Raw genomic sequence first — 14,162 nt, 5'->3', positions numbered from 1 at the left:
ACGCGCAACACATGAAAACCAATGCTTCCCTATGGGGCTGGTTCACATTTTCGCGTTTTACACGTTTGAACGCGCTGTAAAACGCCCGACGCTCAAACAAGTACAGGAGCTTTTTTTGGGGCGTTTGACGCGCGTTTGGGCCATAGACTCTTTGGACAACACTGCTGTCAATCACCCAAACGCGCGTCAAACGCGCGTTTACTATTACAAACAACGCGCATAAAAACGCGCGACAAAAACGCGCATAGAAACGCGCGTTTGAGAAACGCTTAGGTGTGAAACCAGGGTTACAGAAAAGAACATCTGACTGTAATGTTGGCATCCACACCTACCAACATCTCCTCTCTCCCAGCAGACACAGCAGTTGGACTATTCACTATTCTTGCTGCTGTCCACTTCGGACAGCTCATGGCCTCAACTTCTTCCTCCTGGTTCATGCTCCTCCAGGGCACATGTTTTACATAGCTCTTAACCTCTTCCCATCTGGGCCATTTGCCCCCTTCCTGACCAGGCCTAATTTTGCAAAACTGACATATCTCACTTTATGTGGTAATAACTTTGGAACGCTTTTACTTATCTAAGTCATTCAGAGACAGTTTTCTCGTGACACATTGTACTTCATGATAGTCATAAATTTGAGTCAATATATTTCACCTTTATTTATGAAAAAATCCCAAATTTACCAAAAATTTAGAAAAATTCGCAATTTACTAAATTTCAATTTCTCTGCTTTTAAAACAGAAAGTGATACCTCATAAAATATTTATTACTTAACATTCCCCATATGTCTACTTTATGTTGGCATAATTATTGGAAATGTCATTTTATTTTTTTAGGACGTTAGAAGGCTTAGAAGTTTAGAAGCAATTCTTCAAAAAAAAATTAAAATTGCCAAAACCCACTTTTTAAGGACCAGTTCAGGTCTGAAGTCACTTTGTGGGGCCTACATAGCGCATACCCCCATAAATGACCCTATTGTAGAAATGACACCCCTCAAGTTACTTAAAACCTATTTTACAAACTTTGTTAACCCTTTAGTCGTTCCACAAGAATTAAAGGAAAATGGAGATTACATTTTTAAATTTCACTTTTTAGGCAGATTTTCCATTTTAATCCAATTTTTACCCAGATTCTGTGGTTTACAGAAACACCCCACATGTGGTCATAAACTGCTGTATGGGCACACAGCAGGGCGCAGAAGAAAAGGAACTCCACATGGTTTTTAGATGCCATGTCCCTTTTGAAGCCCCCCTGAAGCACCCTTACAGTAGAAACTCCCAAGAAGTGATCCCATTTTGGAAACTAGGGGATAAGGTACCAGTTTTATTGGTACTATTTTTGGGTACATATGATTTTTTGATCATTCATTATAACACTTTATGGGGCAAGGTGACCAAAAAATTGGTTGTTTTAGCACAGTTTTTATTTATTTATTTTTACAGCGTTCACCTGAAGGGTTCGGTCAAGTGACATTTTTATAGAGCAGATTGTTACGGACGTGGCGATACCTAATATGTATACTTTTTCTTATTTATTAAAGTTTTACACAATAATAGCATTTTTTAAGTAAAAAAATGATGTTTTAGTGTCTCCATGTTCTAAGAGCTATAGTTTTTTTTTTTAAGATAATTTCTTATGTTGGGGCTCATTTTTTGCAGGATGAGGTGACGGTTTTATTGGTACCATGTTGTGGGACATACACCTTTTTTATCATTTGGTGTTGCACTTTTTGTGATGTAAGGTGACAAAAATGGCTTTTTTTGAGTTATTTTATTTTTATTTTTATGGTGTTTGTTGGACTGGGTCGATTATGTGATATATTTATAGAGCCAACTGTCACGGACGCGGCAATACCAAATATGTCTATTTTATTTTATTTTTCTATTTTTAACATTTTTTTTATTCCTTACTTGGGGAATTTTTCTTTTTACATGTGAAACCTTTTTTTATTTTATTTTTTTAACACTTTATTTTTTAATTTTTAATTTTACACTTTTCGTCCCCCATAAGGTCATACAAGACCTCTGGGGGACATTTACTTCACTTTTTCTTATTTTTTTTTCACTGTTGATTTCTCCTGTAACTGGGGCTGACATAGTAGCCCCAGTTACAGGAGAAATGCACCCCCCAGAGAGGCTGTACAGCGCAATACAGCGCTGTGCAGCCTCAGTGCAGGGCTGATCGAGGTCTGTGAAAGACCTCACACAGCTCCTGCACTCTCCGGTCCCGGTCTCCGGTCACATGACCGCCGGGCCGGAACAGGAAGCGCATAGCGTGTATGCAGCGATCCAGAAGGCAGGGACACCTGGGCACTGTCCCTGCCTTCTCTCTGGGTTGCCCTGCTGTCACTGACAGTGGGCAACCCGATCAGCAGCTGCACGATTAGCGTGCAGCTGCAGTTTCTGAAAGGACGTTCTGGAACGTCCATTCAGAAATAGAGAACCACCTCCCGGACGTTTATAGTCTATGGGCGGACGGGAGGTGGTTAAAGGGTTTGTGCATACACTGGCTAATTGTCACACACACAGGGGGTGAGGAAGTGACCACTGAACTCCACCCTCACCCCTGTCCTGCCTACTTGCCTTGCAAGTCCTAGAGACAAGGGACAACAGGTCGACAAACCCTTAGCTAGGATAGTGCAGGGAAGACAAACAACACATGAAACAGAAAGATCAAACAAGCTGCGTCAAAACCAAGAAAGCTGAAAGGTACCGGAGCAGCAAGCAGAGAATCATCAGGAGAAGCTGTGAGACGGACGGGAAATCAGAAGCCAAGCAGGAACAAACAAACCAGGTGAGTATCTCACAGGAAGGACCTCAATAACAGGCAATCTGTGGCCAGCAGATTGCCTGTTTAAAAAGGGCGCTAGTGGAGTTCCAATACAGCTGAGCGCCAAGTGATCAGCTTGGCGCTCGGCCCCAGAGTGGTTACCATGGGGACGGGCGACGCCGGTCGTCCCCGCCTCCTTGAACCACGCACAGAGCGCATCGTGACACTAATCTGACCCCAGTTAATAGCAGCTTTCCATGTGGTATATATGGCACATTCCTCTATGGAAAGAGCCTGAGTAAAATAAAAGGTTTCTAGTTTTCTGCAAAGGCATGCTTATCATATATACTGACTGCCTGACCCCTGCATCTTTACTGTATTGAACTCTGCCACCTGTCCTGACCCATTGCCTGTTTACCGTATTGTATGAACTCTGCCTGTCCTGCCCTTGGCTTGCCCTCTGACCACACTTCTGCCTGTCCCTTCCTTGTCCACGCACTACTGTCTCTTGACCTGTGTGGGTCAGCAGCCTTTGAACGGCGAATTCTCCTAGAAGTAGTAGCCTGATGGCCAATGCAGCAAAGTCCAGATCCCTGTACAGGGGTGAAAGGATGAATAGCACGGAACCACCTTGATGGTGCCCTCGGGAGTAGCCTCGAACCTGATATGTTCCGTTGCACAGTGGACATATCGTATACCTAGGGACATCTTAAGAAAATAGATAGGGGGTCAAGCAAAGTTCTGTTCTCTAGAAGACTTATTTTATTCATTCATTGTAACGTTCAGTGTATACTATTAAAAAGGCAACATATAATGGGTAAAACCAATATTTTGCGTCTGGCTTCAGAAACTCACTGCAATTAGCTATTTTTATTGTGGGAAGCTGTGACCAGCCAGACATGTAGTATTGTATAGCCACCACACAGATAACATGGATGGACCAGGTCCACCCAGTCCACCACAGCAAAAACTGCTGTTTGTGAGCTGTTTCTATGATGGTTATATGCCCTAATCAGGAATATGGAAAGTTTTTTTTTTATGCAAAACATCTCCTTTAAAGTAGTTGTCCTAATTATAGTCCATAAGCCCTATTAGCGTGTATGAATCTCCTAAAGGGAAGTCCCCCACCAGACCAGAAGGAGCTTCCTCTGAGACCATAGCCCATTGTCATGGAGTTCTGAAGCTGATCCTGCAATGATCAACTCATCAATGGACTTGCTTCAATATAAAAATAGAGTTGTAAAGATCCACCAGAAAAAAGTGAATTACAGTCTAAGAATAGTTTTCTGTATTGGCCAGCAAGTAGAAAGTTTTGGAAACCAAAAATACTGGTGTATCATCCGAATTAGGCAATAATCACAGAATCATTTTCATTCCTTTTTGTTTATAAAAAAAATAAGTTGAAGCTTGGATTGGCGCAGTAAACTCTGTTTTAGCAGCTTTCGTTGCATAATTTCCCTTTGTATTCTTTAATATATCGTACAAAGAGAGCAAATTGGTTCAGTATGCCTTTAAGTGTATCGCCAAATGAAATATTTCTGCACAAAAAGCATAATTCTTTCCCAATTAGTCGGATAAGATTATGACAATATAACTCAGAATTCTTGCAAAAACCATTACATATTCTAAATGATTCCAGCTTTAGCGTGGACAATGGACTATGATTAAAAAGCATTGAAGCAGTCAAATCATCTCACCCTCGAAAAGAATATTTTTAAGATTTGGAATTTTTATCTTTTTCTTTAAATTAACGTCTTCATTCTCCTGAAGATTCCCGATAACCTTGGTTCATACACACATAAAATCTGTTGCACGCACACTTCTCGGTGTGAAAAAAAAGAACAGTTCTAGAAAAAGGTATTATTTCAAAAAGTCACCTTCCAACAAACCCTTTCTAATGAAATTCTTGAATTCTAAGAAGATTATTTCCACTAGATGCCAGACCTGGTGCCCCAAGCTAGGGGGGAAGTTAACTGTGGTATGTAGAAAGCAGCAGTCTTTTCCAGGTTAAAGGGTAAATAACCATTATGTTTACAATGGACCAGAAATGGTTAAAAATAAATAAAAAAAACAACTCACCACAATGATCCCTTGGCGCCATTGTTTCGATGCTGCTCAGATCCCTGCTGCTCTCTACTTCCAGGTCCCGACTCGACACACAGGAAATAGTTTATGCACATAGGAAATAGCTGACAACAGTGGTGACCCGCCTCAGCCAGTGATTGGCTGAGCAGGCGTTCCAAGCCGTTTCATGTGTGTTGTGTCGGGACCAGGAAGTAGAGGGCAATGGAAGGATCGGAACAACATGGGGGAAAGATGAGTCATGATTTTTATTTTATGCTTAAGACTACATTCACATGACCATAGTGTTTTGCAGGTCCACAAAACACAAATACTTGCACGTGTGCGTTTCGCAATTGGCCGCCGCTATCATAGAAAACGGCTATTTCTGTCTGCAATCGCGAACAAGAATAGGACATACTCTATATTTTTTGCTAGGCCACGGAATGGAACGTGGTCACAGACTCCCTTTAATGTAACATCCTCATGAAGGCAGGACTCAAGTAAGCAGCAGAATTGTATAAGACTAAGCTACAATACTATGCAATGCTATTAGTAGGTAGAGGAGGGGAAGAGAGTCGGACCCTCACAGATCTGTTATTGAGTATAGGGATTCATATTCTCAATCTGAAAAACTCCTTTAAAGGGCATCTGTCAGCAGAACAGAACAGCAGAGCAACTGAATTTGTTCTGAATTTGCTCTGCTGCTATGATAGATACTATTGCTGCTACTCCCGGTTATTAGGTTTATTAGAGACCATTGCTGCTAATCGCGGCTCTTCATCGCTTACTAGCGGTTGTTCCTGTCTGTCAGCTGCTATTAACTGGGTCTGAGATACAAAATTGTACTTGCTCTACTGCTCTTATTGACGATTCTGCTTTTTTTATTGAAAATATTGCTGCTATTCTTGATTATTATTGTTATTGGATTTAGAGGTTCATGCTGCTATTTTATGCGCTGCTATATTAATTCATTATTTATTTCGATACGATTTTTTATCAATTTTTTATGGAATTTTTATGAAATTTGTAAGCTGTTTATTCGTCGATTCGTGATTGCTATTTAAAGAGGAACAACTCTGAATGTACGTGATTTTAAATTTGTTTTAGTACTGTACCATACCCCAATAAAATGTAGTGGCCCAATATTCCGAGGTGTGCCCAGTCTTCTATATACTGTTCTTTTATCTACTTGAGTAGTGGGGTGATACTACTCGACTGTGGGCACCCCGGTTGGTGGTCCAACAACCCTGTGCGTCTGACTACCTTTTGATTGATCTAGGCCTTATCTTGGTTACACTGCCTGGTCCCGTCAAACTGCAGAGGGCGCAACACTTGCAGAGAGAGCTGAGCCTCTAGGTGTAAAGGCAACGCCCCCGTTGCTCGTAGAGCAGTGATGGCTAACCTTGGCACTCCAGCTGTGGTAAAACTACAACTCCCAAGATGCCCCGCTTGCTTGGCTGCTCTCAGAACTCTGTAGAAATAAATGGAGCATGCTGGGAGTCGCGGTTTCACCACAGCTGGAGTGCCAAGGTTAGCCATCACTGTCCTAGAGGCTCATTTGCATATATTACAAGATCATTTTTCTCAGCGATGCGGGCACATATGAACATGGGACCAACACAGATGCCTTCAGCTGCCAAGTGCACATGTAACAGGTCAGCCAGTGTCATAGGTACAAAACTGCTGACAGATGCCCTTTAATTCTTGTGCTGATTTATCCTCCTTCAGCGTTTGATGGATCTCCTCTCCCTTGTGCTGACAGTCACTGGTTCTGAGAGATGTATGGTCCTCCTCCCTCTCCCTGCAGACTATGCTGTGGGTGCAATGCTGCTCCTCTACACCTGTACTGTTCTCCTCTTCCTCTCAAATTGCTTTGCGTGATGTCTATCTACATCATGTGTAATCTGTCCTCCTTGGATACTTTACTCCATGGTCTGCCTTGTACAGCCTCCTTTATCACACTGTTGCTGTCACGCCAATGTTCATGGTCGTGACTCCTTGGGAGCCGCATGCAGTTGCCCGCGGTCTGGGAGTTTTGTCAACCGCAGGTGGGGGCTATTAGTTGTTTGCCTCAAGTGCGGTTGCCGAGGACAACAGGTGTATTTTGCTGTGTAGCAGCCTGAGCTGCTTGCTAGGCGTCTCACTGTTGATGCGTGCGGTTGCCTCTGGCTATGTGTTGTATGTATGTATGCACTTTCTATGTCTGGTGTGCACGGGGTTTATGTTATGTGTGCACTGTGACACTTTCCTTCACTTGTGGTTGCCCGTGGCAACGTGTGGTGTTGTGTGCATGTGGTGGCAGTGTCTCGGCCCTATGGCTAATCCCCAGGACATGGTTGCCACGCATGCCGTTGCCAGCGGTAACAGGTGAAGTGTGTGCTTCTTTGTGCTTTTTCCCCTTTAAGTAGTTTCCATCCCTTGCCTGGTTTTGGAATGGTTAATTCCCTTCCTTGTGTGTGAACACTGGGTGTATCTGTGTGTGGGTATGGCTACTTGGGGCTATTTAGCTCCTGCTGGATGCCAGTATCTGAGGGGTACTTCAACCATGGTTAGCTGGAGTCATCCTCTTGGTTATATACCATCTGCCAGTGAGGGCCACCCTTGTGGTCATACTGTCACGCCTGAGGATGGGGAAAACCCTCAGCCGTGCGATGCCAGAAGATGATGGTCGCTGCAAGGCCAGGACAGGAATCATGGAGCAGGTCACCTCCTATCACATCCCTAATTCTGACCCTGTCTCCTAGCCGTATGAGCCGACCCTGAAGGTAGGAGGGCTCATACTCTGGAACCTAAGATTCCTACTAGCTCTCAGGGTGGCCCTGGACTAGGAGCAGAGTAAGACGACCTGTTCCTCCTAGAAACGGACGAACAGGAGTCTCACTGGCCAAGCTACAAAGAAAGGGGAACATAAACATCTTCTGGCATCGCACAGCTGAGGGTTTCCCCCATCCTCAGCCGTGACAGTTGCTATCTCTAAGGGCTCATGCGCACGAACTTATTTTCTTTCCACTTCAGTTCCGTATTTTGTGTGGCCCGTATGCCGAAACATTCACTTCAATGGGGCTGTAGAAAATACGGAAGTTACTCCGTGTGCATTCCGTTTCCGTTTGTCCGCATGGCCGTTCCCCCCAAAAAAGTAGTGTATGTCGTATTATTGTCTGCAAATCACGGTCCGTGACTCCATTCAAGTCAATAGGTCTGCAAAAAATACACTGCACGCATGCCGTGGAATTCTGACACCCAGCCTTCCCAGCTTGATAAAGGGCACCAAACTGGGCCTGAAATGTCGCAATAAGCAATAAGTGTAACTCTGAGATTGTACCACTGGTAAAATAAATGTTGAATTGAAGCTATATGCCGTCTTTGGTGTGCTGTCTCCACACTATTGATACAAGTTATTTAGAGACACTTTGGGTGGAAGGAGTCGGAGGGGACATGCACCCACAAAAGCCACTGATAAGACGTGTGCTAAGTTCCTGTTGTGATTATAAAGGTATTTAATAAGTGTCACCATAGTCTAAGCCTGCTGTAAACTCTATTTGCACGTATTGCATCAGTTACACTCAGATAGCAGCCATGTGCTTTCTACTCACTGCATGTTCTATCAGGTACCAAGTGCTGGCTGCATTATTTCATGTTAAAGGTTAGGATGTGTCTATTGTCCCTCTATGATCACATTTAAAGTTTATAAATGTTGTGTATTTAAAATACCATTCTATATAAATGTATAAATATGTGTATATGCAGATAATAATTAGTTTTGTTTAATTCAAAGATATGTAATAATTTTTCATTCTAGCAGTACTGTGGACTGTGGCAGTACTGTGGACAACCTTCAGCCAGAGGCTGCTGGTGACTCCTCTTCAAACACCGAAGAGCCAGCAGCGCCACAATCACCAGAGGCCCTTTTGACACAGGAACAAAGCTTTGCGGCCCAGGAGCCCCAAAGGCTTGAAAACACAGAAGAGCCCTGCAACCCAGAGGCCACTGACAATGTTCACTCAAGCCCAGAGCCAATGCCTCTTAGGGCACGGGCCAGAAGGGATGGGAGACAAAGGGCCCCGGAGTCTGGAGATACTCGGGCACATGTAGACCACCATGTGCTCGAGTATCTCTAGAAACGTCAGGATGAGTCAAAGGAGGAGTGCCTTTTAAAAAGGTTCACCCCCTACATTAAAAATTTCTCTGAAGAGAGACAAACGACATTTGCAAATGTAGTAAACTCTGTCATCACTATACTGCAATCCAAAATCGATCCTATTGAGTTGGTCAAAACAGTAGACCAAATTAAATATAGGGCCATGACTGTAGATTCACAACCCCACAGCAGGCCCCAGTCGGGGTTATCAACCCCCAACAGGCCCCAGTCAGGGTTATCAACCCCAGCAGGCCCCAGTCAGGGTTATCACCCCCCAGCAGGGCCCAGTCAGGATTATCACCCCCCAGCAGGTCCCAGTCAGGGTTATCAACCTCGTGCAGGCCGCAGTCAGGGTTATCAACCCCCAGAAGGCCACAGTCAGGGTTATCAACCCCCAGCAGTCCCCAGTCAGGGTTATCAACCCCCAGCAGGCCCCAGTCAGGGTTATCAACCCCCAGCAGGCCCCAGTCAGGGTTATCAACCCCCAGAAGGCCCAGTCAGGGTAATCAAACCCAAAATGTTGCTGGGTATTCCCAGCCGTTATATAACCAAGAAAGGGCTTATTATGGCGGACCAGTGGTGTTTGTTTCCCATACCTCATCTAGGGCAGCAGGGGAAACTGGTGCACCACCACCTCAGTCCCAAGGGCCCTTTACAAGGGAACGTTGTGACGGAAATAGTAAAACTACGTCTGTATGCAGTCTATATATCCACTGCGTCTCTTTTTGCCGCAACCTCTTATCAAAGTCTCCTCCTCTGGGGGACCTTCTGACCACTTCAATCCCCTGAAACCTAATCACATCCGCCTTGCCATTATGACAGGAAAAAACGTGTTTCGCAATTGGGGTATCCGCACACTTCCGAATGTCATTGAGATGTTCTCCAATACTCCTACGGAATTCCCGAAACGTTTTCCCCACGTATTGCTTACAGCATGTGCATGTGGTCAAGTACACAACCCCCTTCGTTCTACAGTTAATGAAGGATCTAATGGTGAAGGTTTTCTGTTTGACGGTGCAGGTAAATTCATTACCCAATTGGATAGCATCGCATGCCACACATCCCCCACAATGGAATGTGCCTTTCAGGTTAGTATTCACCCATGTGGTAGTGGTGGGGGTTTGAAAAAAGCTATGGACCAAACGATCCCTCAGGTTGCGACCCCGGCGATACGTTATTAGAGGAGAATCCCCAACTAGATGACCTATGTCTGGGTCCAATTTTAAGATGCCGCAATAACAAGTGAGGAGCTCTCTTACAGTTTCATGTGCCTCATCATATGTGGAGATAATACGCATCTGTTCGTGATCTGATGGATCCGATTTTGGTGTTAATAGCGTGTCATGATCCAAAGCCATAGAGTGTTGGCGGTAAGCAATACGTGGGGGAAACGTTTCGGGAATTCCATAGGAGGATTGGAGAACATCTCAATGACATTCGGAAGTGTGCGGATACCCCAATTGCGAGACATGTTCTTTCCTGTCATAATGGCAAGGCGGATGTGATTAGGATTCAGGGGATTGAAGTGGTCAGAAGGTCCCCCAGAGGAGGCTGCTGCAAAAAGAAACGCAGTGGATATATAGAATGCGTACAGTTCAACCACAGGGCCTCAATGAATATAACCCTTTTTTTTCTGCTTCCTTTAACTTGACCCCCTGATCCTATGTTTTGACATCTATACGTTCCGCATTATTCTACATATGGATTTTGTGGCCGCATTTTTGGGTGGCCTGCACGTACTGGGGTCTGCAGCTTATTTCATATATATGGGTAGATAAGTTTGCCCAGGATACCATGCTATGCTGCTAGCTTGCACAACGTCTGGGGCATTGCCTATGCCACCAGATGTATAATCTTTATTTGACACCATTGGTAGCTATAGTTTACACAATAGTTGCCAGTTTGTAATATCTAGGGTGTACGATGTTTCTATTGCTACCAAGGGCCATTATAGCCTATCTGGTAGCCAGCAATATGTTATATCTGTTCATCAGATTTACATATTTTGGAAACATGTAATAAACTAATCCCTGTCATTGTGGTGTCTTGTTGCTGCAAGATACTTCTTGTTGTATACACAAACTGCCGTTTGGTCCCTCGTTTTTCAAGTAAGAGTTTTTTGACACCTCACATGTGATCGCTCCAAGGAGGGGGCGGACGGGATGGGCGGGGCTCAACTGTGGCACAGCCGCGCCCCCTTGCTCTTCCATTGGTCGCTCCAGTGGCTTGATCCGGCTAAGGGGAGGGGCTTTCTCCTTATTAGCTGCACGTCCTTGCGGCCTCTGGACGAAGGCTGGCGGCTTTCTTGTTGTTTGTCTACCCCCCACATCTAATCTGCTCCTGATGAGCCCAAAATGGCGAAACGCGTAGAGCTGTTAGTGGGGACAAACTGATGATACATACAGCCAGGTTTAGTCTGTTTGATTCGTGTTCACACCGCAGTAGTGGTCTGCATGTTCAGCCCTCTGATGAGTGTGGGCAGATGTCTATCAAACAGTGTGCTCACATCCAGGCATCACTAGTGTCATAGGGCTGCTGTCACGGCTGAGGATGGGGAATACCCTCAGCCGTGCGATGGCAGAAGATGGTAGTCACGACTCGGCCAGGAAGACAGAATTAGGGAGCAGGTCACCTCCTATTGCTTCCCTAATCTGACCCTAACTCCTATCGACATGAGACGATCTTGAAGGTAGGAGGACTCATGCTCTGGAACCTCGGGTCCCTACTTACCCTCCGCAGGTCCCTAAGCTAGGAGCTGGGTAGACTACCTGTTCCTCCTGGACATGGAGAAATAGGAGTCTAAAAATGGCCAAGCTATAAAGAAAGGGGAACAGGAACAGTCATATGGCAATGGCAGGTAAGTGTAACTAGTACTAACACCTACCTGCCACAGACACAGAGCCTTGGACCCAAGTATAAGTGCTGCTGTCCACAACAACACAATAGACAGAGCACACACACCACACAGGACGCCAGGAAACCATACACTGCAATAAATAGACATGACACACAAACACATCGTCATAACATCGTGTATAACAATATAAAACAATTTATTTATGACCACAAGGGTGGCCCCCACTGGCAGATGGAATTACCAGGAGGGTGTCTCCAGCAAAGCATGGCTGAAGAACCCCTCAGCTTCTGATCTCCAAAGAGGCTTTATAGCCCAAAGTGCCCACACAGACACACACAGGAGAGGGAATTAACCCTTCCAACACTAACCAGGGAGTGAAACCACTAAAAGGGGAAGTGTCCAAATGCACATCACACTGCAGCTGTTACCGCAGGCAACGACATGGGTGGCAACCATGTCCTGGGAGTCAGCCAGAAGGCCGAGACACTGCCACCACATGTACACCATACCAAACGTTGCCACGGGCAGCCACAGTGAAGGGAAGTGTCACAGTGCACACCTAACATAAAACCTAGTGCACACCAGACATACAAAGTGCATAACATACACACACACCTCCCGGTGTAACCGCACGCACTTGACAGCAAGCTACCTAGCACCAGCTCAGGCTGCTATACTGCCAAGTACAATCACATGTTGCCAGCGGCAACCACAAGTGAGGCAACATACTAGCGGCCCTCACCTGTGGCTGAACAACACCACCAGACCGCAGGCAACAGCATGCGGACACAGGAGTCACGACCATGACCATGGCCGTGACAGCTGCCTAGCAAATACCTCCCTTGATTGGTGCTCATGTGGCAGTGGATGACAGCACTTGCACCCCATGTCACAGTGGGCATGTGCATTTGATCACAGGTTGCAGCTGCTTTGCATGGGCAGATGTGTATAAAGGGGTTAATACATTTCTAGGGCAAGTTAATAAGTGGCACAGCCGGACAGTTGAGCATTGGCATTCCTTGCCATTTACACCACGGCGAATACACCCGCCTTGTATGCACAGGAGTGGTTTAATACCGCTCAGGATCATAGAGCAGTGTTTACTGCCTAGTGTCATACTGTTGTGGGATGTATTCGTGGACCAATACACAGTTGTAGTTGGTTCCACTTACGTGGTTTCCCAAATTGACTTGTGTTCACCCCTGAGCGACAGGGCAGGCTGGGTCTTGCGCAACCGCATTAGACCAGCTGGTGCCGTGTTATCTGCTGCCTGTATCGGTGTGGATATATGTTTGTCAATTGGGAGGTTTTTATATTAGGTAAGAGTTTTCCCTCTTGTTCACATCTTAATCATGTTTCAATAAAGATGTACAGTTGTGGTCAAAAGTTTTGAGAATTACATAAATATTGGAAATTGGAAAAGTTGCTGCTTAAGTTTTTATAATTGCAATTTGCATATACTCCAGAATGTTATGAAGAGTGATCAGATGAATTGCATAGTCCTTCTTTGCCATGAAAATTAACTTAATCCCAAAAAACATTTCCACTGCATTTCATTGCTGTCATTAAAGGACCTGCTGAGATCATTTCAGTAATCGTCTTGTTAACTCAGGTGAGAATGTTGATGAGCACAAGGCTGGAGATCATTATGTCAGGCTGATTGGGTTAAAATGGCAGACTTGACCTGTTAAAAGGAGGGTGATGCTTGAAATCATTGTTCTTCCATTGTTAACCATGGTGACCTGCAAAGAAACACGTGCAGCCATCATCGTGTTGCATAAAAATGGCTTCACAGGCAAGGATATTGTGGCTACTAAGATTTCACCTCAATCAACAATTTATAGGATCATCAAGAACTTCAAGGAAAGAGGTTCAATTCTTGTTAAGAAGGCTTCAGGGTGTCCAAGAAAGTCCAGCAAGCGCTAGGATCGTCTCCTAAAGAGGATTCAGCTGCGGGATCGGAGTGCCACCAGTGCAGAGCTTGCTCAAGAATGGCAGCAGGCAGGTGTGAGCGCATCTGCACGCACAGTGAGGCGAAGACTTTTGGAAGATGGCCTGGTGTCAAGAAGGGCAGCAAAGAAGCCACTTCTCTTCAAAAAAAACATCAGGGACAGATTGATCTTCTGCAGAAAATATGGTGAATAGACTGCTGAGGACTGGGGCAAAGTCATATTCTCTGATGAAGCCTCTTTCCGATTGTTTGGGGCATCATGAAAAAGGCTTGCCCGGAGAAGAAAAGGTGAGCGCTACCATCAGTCCTTTGTCATGCCAACAGTAAAGCATCCTGAAACCATTCATGTGTGGGGTTGCTTCTCATCCAAGGGAGTGGGCTCA

This window comes from Bufo gargarizans, chromosome 5 (genome assembly GCF_014858855.1).
Source record: "Bufo gargarizans isolate SCDJY-AF-19 chromosome 5, ASM1485885v1, whole genome shotgun sequence".
Taxonomy (NCBI): Eukaryota; Metazoa; Chordata; class Amphibia; order Anura; family Bufonidae; genus Bufo; species Bufo gargarizans.
Note: the sequence above shows the minus strand (reverse complement) of the source record.